The sequence below is a fragment of the Berghia stephanieae genome, chromosome 13, assembly GCF_034508935.2.
Source record: "Berghia stephanieae isolate SIO BIC M18660-M18661 chromosome 13, UCSD_Bste_1.3, whole genome shotgun sequence".
Taxonomy (NCBI): Eukaryota; Metazoa; Mollusca; class Gastropoda; order Nudibranchia; family Aeolidiidae; genus Berghia; species Berghia stephanieae.
Window position 1 is genome coordinate 19,059,232 of NC_088372.1, and position 12,500 is coordinate 19,071,731.

A 12,500-nucleotide genomic window follows, 5' to 3' on the forward strand; every position below is an offset into this window, starting at 1 on the left:
CCTCTTCTCTTCTCTCTCTCTCTCTCTCTCTCTCTCTCTCTCTCTCTCTCTATCCATCTATCTATCTATCTCTATCTCTATCTATATCTATATATCTATCTATCTATCTGCTTTCTATCTCTCTCGTTCTCTCTCTCTCTCTCTCTCTCTCGCTCTCTCTATCTATCTATCTCTATCTCTATCTATATCTATATATCAATCTATCTATCTGCTCTCTATCTCTCTCGTTCTCTCTCTCTCGCTCTCTCTACCTATCTATTTATCTATCCATCTATCTATCTATCTATCTATCTATCTATCTATCTATCTATCTATCTATCTATCTATCTACTATCTATCTATCATCCTATCTATCTATTATCTATCTATCTACTATCTATCTATCTATCTATCTATCTATCTATCTATCTATCTATCTATCTATCTATCTTTCTACCTCTATCTCTCTATATCTATCTATCTTTCTACCTCTATCTCTCTATATCTATCTATCTATCTATCTATCTATCTATCTCTCTCTCTCCCTCTCTCTCTCTCTCTCTCTCTCTCTCGCTCTATCTATCTATCTATCTATCTATCTATCTATCTATCTATCTATCGCTTTCTCTGTATATATGTCTATCTATCTCTCACCCTCCCTCCTTCTCTATCTCTCTCTCTCTCTCGCTCTCTCTCTCTCTCTCTCTTTCTCTCTCTCTCTATCTATCCATCTATCCCTATCTCTCACCCTCCCTCCTTCCGCCATCAATTAAGGTAACCCATCACTCACTACAACAGATCAATATCTTGTCAACTCAATAATGAATTGCTTTTAACAAACATGGCCGGCAGATTAATTTGCATATTTGTAACATGCTCCACTTTATTACCCCCGATTACAATCGGACTCAAGAACCATTGAAAACGTGATTGATTTCATTCTTTTTTTTCACTCCATGACAGATTGGGTCATGTCACAACAACGGGGATGATCAATGGAGTGCGTCTAACATTAAACAAAATAATGGAAAAGTTGATGTTTTTATAAATCATTTTTTAAAAATGAGCTTTTATAGATGATTACGCGTGCTAGAAACTCACAACATTGTCATCCGGAAATATAGCTAGAACAAAGATCACATCACTCAGGTCTTTGCTATAATTTATTATTTTTTTTGCCATCCATGTTTATGAGTAACGCTCATTAAACTGTATTAACCGGACTATAAACGTTCACGGTAGTCATAGTTTTGTACGATGGTCCGTTATACTTCAGGACGGCAATGTTGTGAGTTTCTTAGCCAAGCGCACAGCATATTTAACGGATCAACACACAAAACTATAAGCAACCTTGAAGGATTATAGTCTGGTTAATATAGTTTAGTGAGAATAACTTATAAACATGGAAGGCGAAAAACAATAACAAAGACATGAGTGACGTCAACTTCGTTCTATCTATATAGAACAATATCCACTAAGCGTGCTCAAAACACTTGACAAGGGGTTCCTAGCCTAACTAAAATCGGAGTGTCAAGCGAGTTTTTTTTTTTTTAATAAGCTCAGCTGGTAGAGCATAATTTAACGCAAAAGCAAAACTCCTCTTTAAAACATTTAATTATTCTTATCTGATCAATATGAAATGAAGTGAAATGACTACATTATACAAGAGGAGATAAATTTACACTTTCAATATCCACGTGCAAGTGGTACTTAATAAAAAATTTAAAAAATATTATGCCTTTTCTGCACGACATCATATGATATCGTCGCCTTGGAATTCCATGAAGGAATATAGATAACTCATCAAACAAGATGTCTGATGTCAACAGGTATCACCCGTGTTGTCCAGTGAGTAAATTCGGGGTTAATAATCTTGCTCAAGGAAAAAAACGAAAGTGCCGGAAGCGGGGCTCGAACCCGGGTCCTTCCGTGTCACATTTCAATGCCTTAACAACTCGGCCAATTCGCCCCTCGAAACATTAATGATTTCATACGTGGTAGACTGTGTTGGACAAAAATCATTAGTGTTTTGTACCATTTAAAAATATTGCCCTTCCGCCATGACATCATAAGATATCGTCGCCAAGGCATTCCACGAATGAATGTAGATAATCCATCAAACAGGGTGTCTGATGTCAACAGGAATCACCCATGTCGTCCAAGTAAGCAAATAGGGGGTTAGTAATCAAACCATTTATTTGTGGATCAATACCAGTATTAGGTTGAAACACAGAATAAAAAAGAGTTGTGCTTTTATATAGAGCAATATCCACTAAACGTGCTCAAAGCTTTTTGCGAGGGGTCTCTGACCATTAGCAACACGTAACATGTAGAACGAGACATGACGCCTGTTAGGCGACATTACAATTCTTTTTTTTTTCAGATATTATAAACAACACTGTTAACGGCCAGGTACTCATTTTATACCCCGAGTACGGTGAGAGAATGTGAGTAAAGAGTCTTTTCCAAGGACTCAACTATGCGCCGAGCGAGGCTCGAAACCAGGACCTTCCGATCCGAAAGCGAGTGTCATACCACTAGACCACATAGCCGACAGGATACACGTTCTCGAAATAGTTTTAAAAGTTTGAACGACGAAGCGACGACGGGTTTATAATATTATGGATTTTAAAGATAACCAGTAATATTTTCTTACTCATTTAATTTGTTAAATGATTCACCGATGATGTTATTGATGAATCACTTTGTATTCTTCATATCAAAGAAAAGCAATTAAAGGAAACAATCATCCCTTAAGCCTTTAGGCATGTTATGTTTTGCTATGTTATGTTGTGAGTTTATGTTGTTATATGTTGTTTTAACCCTCTCCTTAACACTTAGATACAACAAAATCGTCACATTTGTTTGTTACGACACAATATACATTTTTCTTATTCAGAGAACATTCATTTCTTATTCAGATTTATTTTGTACATCACAAACTTTGAAGAATGATCATTGTTTGATTAATTAAAACATAAAGTTGTTTTGTAGAGAGCTTGTTTGAATTTAAAGAATCCTTTTTTTTTTCTGCTGGGTAAACCTGCCATTTTGGGAAAATACCGAAAAGGATCGGTAAGGAGAGAGTTAAATGCTACGTGATGTTATGTTATGCTATATTGTTTTATTCTTTTATGTTACGTTATGCTACGATATATAATAAATGTTATGTTATGTTTTATAAAGTTGCCTTGTGTTATGTTATGCTTATTTCCTTCCTTTTGTTCCTTCCAACATAATGCATGCCAGTTTGACCCGTTAGGTTTCATTCGTTACCAATCGTCTCAAAACGGTAATTTCGATTCAGAAAATGATGAAATTTATAGTCAAGTTTATGGCACTAGAGTTTAGACTACAAGTCCAAGAATGAAATTTTTAAAATGTGATCCATCGCCTCAAAACGGTATTATATTGTGTTGCATTGGATCACAAAAATTGACTTTTGGATTATAATGATAGAAAATATTATTTAAAAAAATAAATTTGTGAAGTTAGAAATTGTATTTATTCTCATCAATAATGAATTAACCAATAGAGTTTTGACCAATCAAAACATGGAATTTGTGACACACCTTCACAAGGGCTTGGACAAATATAGTTGATTGAATGAAATCGACCTCTCTCTGATCAATGTTATTGTTTTAATTCCGCCAAATGGTTGACTAGTTATCATGTCATTTTCTCGATCAGATTATGAACGATTAAATTTACACTCTAGTTTTCTGTGTTAGTTATATTGATCAAGCGGTACAATACTGGTCATTTTACTTAAACACATACCATCGATAGTGAAACATGTGCAGTTTGCTGTGCCTACCAATCACTGCCATTATTTACATTATGACGATTGTCCGAGAGGCGTGGTTATATATCTGTCTATTGTAATTAAAAAAAAAAATAATAAAATTCCCTTTATTCATTCGCATAGGGAATTTTTTTCTTTAGGGTCTATTCCAAGGGAAGACTGAAATAACCCAGGCGTCAACCGCAGTGCAGCGGCTTGACTTGCTCAAGGCCACACAGCGCGGCGGGTATCGAACTCGGTACCTTTCAGGTACGAAGCAAAGACCGTACCACTGAGCCACGCTATCCCAGTTAGTCCCAGATTTCAGATTTCTGTCAATAAATTTAATTTTCAACACCTAGATAATCCCGGCATATTACCGTTTTGAGATTGTGGGTCACAAATGTGTTCCATCGTATCATAAAGGTAATATGTAAGGAAGAATATTATTACCCTGGAAAGTAATTTTGGAATTAAATTAATGAGAAATATGAAATTTGAGTGTTTTGCAGTGCAAGATAATATTTATGGCAGAACGGGAAGAACATGTTCATTCTCTCCTTACCGGCCAGTTTCAGAATTTTCCCCAAAACTTCACACCCACCAAACACAAAAATATATTTTTCTCTACTCATACAGAAAATCAACAAGTAAATTCTATACATAATAATGTTCAACAGAATGAGCACTACAACACAGTGTCAAGTTTTTATGGCTATAATATATATATTTTCTTCAAATTTTTATGACATAAATAATAAATCAGATGAGAAAATTGTGACCCATCGTCTCAAAACGGTATTATGTCGGAAAAAACCAGATGCTTAAAAGCCGAATTAAATGTTAAACTGGTCAAAAATATAAATTGTTGGCATTAGCATCCTATAATATGGTATCCATTCTCCTCAATAAAACATACAAACTCAACACGAGTCTGATATTTCTGGCTATAAATTCAATTTTCAACATCTTAACCGACCCGACTTAATACCGTTTTGAGGCGAAGGGTCACAATTGTCGTCACGAATGCGACGATTTTCGTGTAGTTGGTAAGGAATTGGTTTCGACGGACAGTCAGTGTCCCTTCGGACGGACGGACACCCAATGCAGTCCATGGAACACCTTCTCTTGGAATGTAACTTGGAACCAACCCGCACTGATACTGACTTTCCAAAGAGTGAAAATGGAAAGGCTTCGTATGGGAACAAAACAGACAATGGACGTTTCGGGTACAAACCCTTCGTCAGCACAACAATACACAAATAAACGTGGAAAACAAATAAAATATAATGAAAAATAACTTGTATCGTCTGTACTCAATGGTGGTTGCAGTATGAATGAAATGTTAGCGTGGCGTGGGTAGAGGATAGGGTGCCCCAGGGGGTGATCTAATTGATAAGATATTTTATTTGTTTTCCACGTTTATTTGTGTATTGTTGTGCTGACGAAGGGTTTGTACCCGAAACGTCCATTGTCTGTTTTGTTCCCATACGAAGCCTTTCCATTTTCACTCTTTCGTTAGTATTTTACGATCACCGGCTTCAGGCAGCCCTTACCGTTTTGATACTGACTGTATGTATAAGTCCCCGCACCCCAGAGGAGATGGAATGGATCCAGCACTGGTGTCAAATGACATGATAAGTAAATTTATTTTGTTCCATGACAAAGAAGAACAAACCCCAAGTTATTTCATGTTTGTGACTCTAGATTGTATGAAGATGACGTCACTTAGGTCTATGTAATTGAACTTTTTGCTATCCGCGTTTATGAGTAATTCTCACTCAACTTTATTAACCAGACTATACATGTTCAAGGTTACACATAGTTTTGTGTGTTGGTCCATTATATATCCGGATGGCAATGTTGTGAGCTTCTCAACCAAATGCATACTATCTATGCATTAAATTTTCAGCATCTTACCCACCCCGAAAAAAAACCCCCCCCCCCCCCCCAAAAAAAAAAAATCAAAACAAAACAACTTAAGCTTTTATTTAGCGCAATATCCACTAAACGTGCTAAAAGCGCTTTACAAAGGGTCCCTGACCAACAGCAACACATAACATGTAGAACTAGACATGACGCCTGTTGGCCATATTACATTTTTTTCCGACAGGACAACGCTGTTAACGGCCAGTTACTCATTTTACACCTGAGTACGGTGAGAGATTGTGAGTAAAGAGCCTTTCCAAGGACTCAACTATGCGCTGAGCGAGGCTCGAACTCAGGACTCTCCGATCCGAAAGCGAGTGTCAAACCACAAGACCACATAGCCGCTTAATACCATTTTGAGACGAGGATTTACAAATAATAGCTTCATTAAGTGCGGCAATAAATGTGGTCTAGTGATATGACACTCGCTTTCAGATCGGAAGGTCCTGGGTTCGAGCCCCGCTCGGTCCAAAGTTTAGTCCTTGGAAAAGGCTCTTTATCACATTCTCTTACTGTACTCAAGTGTAAAATCAGTACCTGATCGTTAACAGCGTTGTTTCTGTCCAAATTTTTAAAATAATATTACCTAACAGGCGGCATGTCTCGTCCTACATGTTAAATGTTGCTGTTGGCAAGGAACCCCTTTTAAAGCACTTTGAACACGTTTAGTGGATATTGCGCTATTTATAAGCTCAAAAGCCTGGGATCGTGAAAATACTAACGAAAGAGTGATAACGGAGAGGCTTTGGATGGGAACAATACAGACAATGGGCGTTTCGGGTACAGACCTCCTTCGTCAGCACAACAATAAACAAATGAACATAGAAAACAAATAAAAATATATAGTATACAAGTTGTTCTGCATTTTATTTTATTTGTTTTCCACGTCCATTCGGTTCAGATAGGTAACAGATGTAGATTCCAAGAGCAAATCGTCAATGTACTTAGTTTAAGCTCACCTGAAAGTCACATCCAGACACATGCACACGCCACTATTAAAAGGAATACACTCAAATGTTTACAAATCATATATAATATGAAAACAAAACACAATACACAGTTTAATTGTAATTCTAGAGGTTTGCATTCAAAGAGTCCCCAGAAGGAGTCCACTTACACACCAGAAGTGATGGAAAGCTGTTCAATCTGGCACGGCTGAGAGCAAAGACCAAGGTACGCACAGTCCTCATAAAGGAAATGCTATTTTCAGATGATGCAGCTCTGGAAGACCTCCAACGGCTGATGGACAGGTTTTCCCACGCATGCAGGGAATTCGCGCTGACGATCAGCATCAAGAAAACAAACGTAATGTGTCAGGATGTCCCCTCTATACCAACAATTCGCAACGAGGAGCTAGAAGTCACTGATCACTTCACATACCTGGGCACAACCATCACCAGCAACCTCTCACTTGATGCAGAATTAGACAAGCGCATCGCCAAAGCTGCCGCTGTCATGGCACAACTGAGCAAGAGAGTGTGGACCAACAACCAACTCACTTTGAATACCAAACTCAAAGTCTACCAGGCATGTGTACTCAATGGCAGTGAATCCTGGACAACGTATGCCCGACAGGAGAACCGGCTGGAAAACTTCCACATTCGCTGCCTTCGACGAATTCTTGGCATCAGGTGGCAGGACAGACTCACTAACAATGCAGTGCTAGAAAGAGCAAACTCCCTCAGTATACATCTCATGCTCTGCCAGTGACGTTTGCGATGGCTTGGTCACGTACACAGGATGGACGATGGACGCATACCCAAAGACATCATGTACGGTGAACTAGCTTCTGGGCGGCGACCAACTGGCCGTCCAGCTCTGCGCTTCTATGATGTCGGCAAACGAGATATGAAACTGACAGGCGTCGACTCAAACATATGGGAATCGCTTGCTGACGACCGCAGCGGCTGGAGATGTGCGGTGATGGAGGGAGTGAAGAGAGGGGAAAGAAGAAGTTTGAGGAGAGGAGAGCAAGGAGGAAAGAGAGGCAGCAGATCCAAACACCAAACACACAGTCAAACTACGTGTGCAACAACTGCGGTAGAGACTGCCATGCAAGGATTGGTCTGCCGAGTCACACCCGTCGCTGCTCTCAACAAGACTGATGAGACCAAAGCCATACAGGGCGCAAACCATCGTCTCTTGAGACGGAAGGATGCCTACTAGAGGTTTTTACTATCTCATTTTCTTCCTGATATGACCTTCATGTGTTGCAAGCGCCGTAAAACCTTTAAAAACAAAACAAACACGTTTATTTGTTTATTGTTGTGCTGACGAACGGCTTGTACCCGAAACGTCGATTATCTGTTTTGTTCCTGTCCGAAGCCTCTCCATTATCACTCATTTATTTCATCGCTTCATCATGAGTCTTACCGTAGCCATTGTTAACTTATAGATAGTATGTAGATTACGTCACTGAGGCCTTTGTTATTGTTTTTGCCATCCGCGTTTGTGAGTTGTTCTCACTAAACTGTATTAACCAGACTATAAAAGTTCATGGTTACACAGAGTTTGTGTGTTTGTCCGTTATACTTCCGGATGGCAATGTTGTGAACTCCTTGGCCAAGCGCATTCTATCTATAGCCTGACACTGACCAAGAATAAATTTAAATGACAAGTCTTTGGCCAAAAAAGAAAACAAGTCGTGAGTTGTTTTCAACAGTTCAACCAATGGAATCACTTACTACTAACAACTCACTAGACGCTACACAAACCTAAAAAATGATGTCAAACTGCCAGTCCTAGAGGGTTCTACTGTCAGTCGATATGTTCACGATGGCTACGGTTTAGTGTCATGCTATAGATAGTTCGAAGATGACGTCACTCGGGTCTTTGTTATTGTTTTTTGCCATCCGCGTTTATGAGTAATGCTCATCTATAGATAGTATGCGCTTGGCTAATAAGTTCACAATATTTCCACTCGGAAGTATAACGGACCAACACACAAAACTCTGTGTAACCTTGAACGTTTATAGTCTGGTTAATATAGTTAAGTGAGAATTACTCATAAACGCGGATGGCAAAAACAATAACAAAGACCCGAGTGATGTTAACTTCATTCAATCTATAGATAGAATGCGCTTGGCCAAGGCCTGAGTGACGTGATCTGCATACTATCTATAAGTTCACGATGGCTATGGTGGGTCACATTCATAATAGTATGTTCAACGAAGCATGAATGAGCAGCATTATCATCTTACTAACTACGTGTTACTTTTAACGGTGTGTCTATCGTGTGACAAGCAAGAGAGTGTGAGTATCGTGGGTGACTAAATAAGGCAACCAAAGAGAGGGTGGGTGAGTCAGGTGGTGCACAGAAAAAGCTGCCGTGCAGTACTCACTCACCACTAAAAAAAAACAAACAAACATCAAAGCTCCTCAGAGTAATCGCTAATCGCTAGCCGTCAAACTTCCTCCTCACGAAATGTGCGTTGGCGTGCGCGGGATGCATATATAAGTGAGCCGAGCGGAGCGCGTCGTGAGTGATGTGATGTGCTCTGCTGTGCGTCGTCATCGTAGTCCTCGTCCTGAGACGTGAATTCCGTGAGCAAGGAGAACTTTGATATATAATATATATATATTTTTTTGCGTACCTGAACCAAAGTGATACGCTTTCTCTTCGAGGTAAGATTGCATGTTTTGTTTATTATATCTCTCTTTTCTTCTTTTGTAGTCCTCTAGAGCCACTAGACCCATGGAGTCGGAATTTATCCCGGTTTCTGTAGGTTGGGGAGTGGGGAGGGGGTCAGAAAAAAAACAAACTCGGCTGCACCTAGGATCGATCTCGGTCCCTTTTCTTGTGAAGCGAGTGCTCTACCAACTGAACTATCGGGACCCCCTTTTGTCTTGCATTTGGGACTTAATTCTCAGCTCTGTTCCTCTCGTGTTATGAATTAGTCTTGTCCACCCGGAGGAATTGGGTAGCTAGGTCTGTGTTAGATATGGCGGAAAGTACTTTGCGATAGACTAGCGTAGTCTTATCCAAAGGGTAGCAAGCAGTTTTCTATTGTTCGTTTTACGCAACAGAGACAGGGATAAACTCCGGCTCCATGGATCAAATGGCTCTGAAGGACGACTACTTTTAAGCAAGACAAAAATGTGACCCATCGTCTCAAAGCGGTATCATGTCGGAATGAACCAGATGCTAAAAAGTCAGATAAACGTTAAACTGGTCAAAATTTTGAATGATTGGTATTCAGCAACCTGAAATATGATGTTCATTCTCCTCAATAAAGTTTATAAATTCAACGCAAGTCTGATATTTCTGGCTAGAAATTTAATTTTCAGCATCTTAGTCATCCCGACTTAATACCGTTTGAGGCGAGGGTCACAAATTATTTGTCAGTTATCAGACATGCTAATACGGTCTTATGTCGAATGGACAGATACTAAAAATTCAAATTATAGTTAAACTGGTCAAAAACATAAAACGTTGGTATTTAGCACAGTAAAATGTGATATTCCTTCTCCTCTATAAAGCATATTCACTCAACTTAAACATGATATTCCTGGCTACAATTTACATTTTCAGCATCTAAATCATCCCGACTTAATACCGTTTTGAGACGAGGGGTCACATATGCTCATGTTGTCCTTCTCTGTTGTATTCGGTCACTGTATCCTTCAGATTAAAAATAATATATATATAATTTATAATATATTATATTTTATTTTATATAAATATATATTATAAATATATATATATATATATATTTAATTGCGCTATTCAAGTATATTATTATTATTATTATTATTATTATTATTATTATTATATTATTATCATTTTATTCTCATTATTATTATTATTTTTATTATCATTCTTTCTTCTCTTCTTTTTTCATCTTATTTTTTATTATTATTATTTTATTATTATATTATATATTATTATTATATTATTATTATTATTATTATTATTATTATTATTATTATTATTTTTATTTTATTACAATATTAAAATCAATATCAATTTTTCTAAGTCAATATACCTATACCTGTTTATTGTCGTATTTAAAAGACGGAGATAATTCTAAATTGGCAAAGCACCGACAAACATTGGGTGTCTCCCATTCCTGAGGTTAAAAACAAAAAGAAATTGCGCTATTCTGACCGAAAACCTTTTTCCTTTTACTCGCTTTACTTAAGCGTTTTCTCCGGGCTTTCTTCGCTCCATTTTTCTTCTTTTTTGTTTTTTTTTATTGTTTTAAATTTTCATTATTTTTTTTTTCTTCTTTTTTTTTTATTGAGATTTTTTTTTTAAAAAACATCATTTCAAAGATTCAAATGATTATAATTAGGTAAAACGCATTTAATTCCTTTCCCAACTTGTCGAGAAAATATTAATTTTGCTCGTTTGGACAACAAAAAGTACTATATTTTCAATTAAATTATATTGTATTCTATTAACTGCTTATAGATAGTATGCGCTTGGCTAAGAAGCTCATAACATCCCAAACCCGGGAAGAAATAGCGGACCAACACACAAAACTGTGTGTATCCATGGACGTTTTTAGTCAGGTAATACAGTTCAGTGACATTCTCAAAACGCGGATGGCAAAAAAACAACAACAAAGCCCCGAGTGACGCCATCTTCGAACTATCATAGAATTTTCATTTTTCTTTTGATGATCATAAGGAGAAATTTTTTAAACTAGATTCCCAAGTAATCCTTCCAAAATATAAAAATAATGTGAATTTTACTCACTTTTCCTTTTGGGATCGAACCTCAGAGCTCAGGTTACAGATATGGTTGATTGGTTGGGGTCTGTTTTTTTTTTTTGTTTGTTTTGAATTTGTCTTTCTCTACATCGCTTGAGTCAAAAGATTATCATTATTTAATGTAAACAAAATTCTGAATAATTTTTTTTTAATTGAACCTTACATAGCGCAATATCCACTAAATGAGTTCAAAGCGTTTTACAAGGGGTCCCTGGTCAACAGCAACATTTAACATGTAGGACGGGACATGACGCCTGTCAGCGATATTACATTTTTTTCGGACACAGACAACGCTGTTAACGGCCAGATACTCATTTTAACACATGATACGGTGAAGAAGTGAGTAAAGAGCCTTCTCCAAGGACTCAACTATGCGCTTTGTGCACTATAGTGTATATAACGCTACATATAAAAAAACTCAATTTTAATATTTGTTTTAAATCACACCGAACATACATTTTATTTCGTTTCGTAAATTATGTGCTATATAGATAGTATGCGTTTGGCTAAGAAGCTCACAACATTGTCATCGGGAAGTATAACGGACCAACACACAGAACTCTGTGTAACCATGAACTTTTTGTCTGGATAATATATTTTTGAGAATTACTCATAACCGTGGAGGCAAAAAGCAATAACAAAGACCAGAGTGACATCATCTTCATTCTATCTATAAATGACAATTCAATTAAAAAAGAAAATATCACAACAAACATTTTCTTCGTTCGTATCAGAAACCAAATCCTCTTTTCTAATTAAACTAACCATATTCCATCGATTCACAAAAGTTTAATTTCCGGTGTACATGCTCAGCTTGGAGTCTACGTTCACCTGAGCTTGGGAAAATTTTTTAATCCCCTTAGAAATACGATACAGTGAAAGTCAGTGAACAAGTTCCTAAAAATTGAAATCGGACATTTGAAGGGAAAGCGATATGTGGGGGGAGGTTTTGAAAAATAATAATTTTTATTTCTATTTTGAAAATTATTTTTCCAGCTTATGACTTTAAAGTTAAGCATTTTAAATTATTCATATTTATCTATTCATTTGTTTATTATTCTATTCATTAAGTTGTTATTTATCTATTATTTAT

At 37.2% G+C, this 12,500-nt stretch overlaps 1 protein-coding gene across 2 annotated transcripts in view; it reads left to right on the forward strand.

Moving 5' to 3' along the window:
- Nucleotides 1–12,500, forward strand: part of LOC144958701 (uncharacterized) — a 229,474-nt gene that overhangs the window by 53,613 nt on the left and 163,361 nt on the right. The window contains exon 1 of one of the 2 annotated variants that reach the window (XM_078890844.1): nt 9,171–9,316. The exons of the other annotated variant lie outside the window; for it this stretch is intronic. The gene's annotated coding sequence lies outside the window, so the exon portion shown is untranslated. Of the gene's footprint in view, nt 1–9,170; nt 9,317–12,500 lie in introns of those variants that run through there. 2 annotated transcript variants of the gene reach the window in all.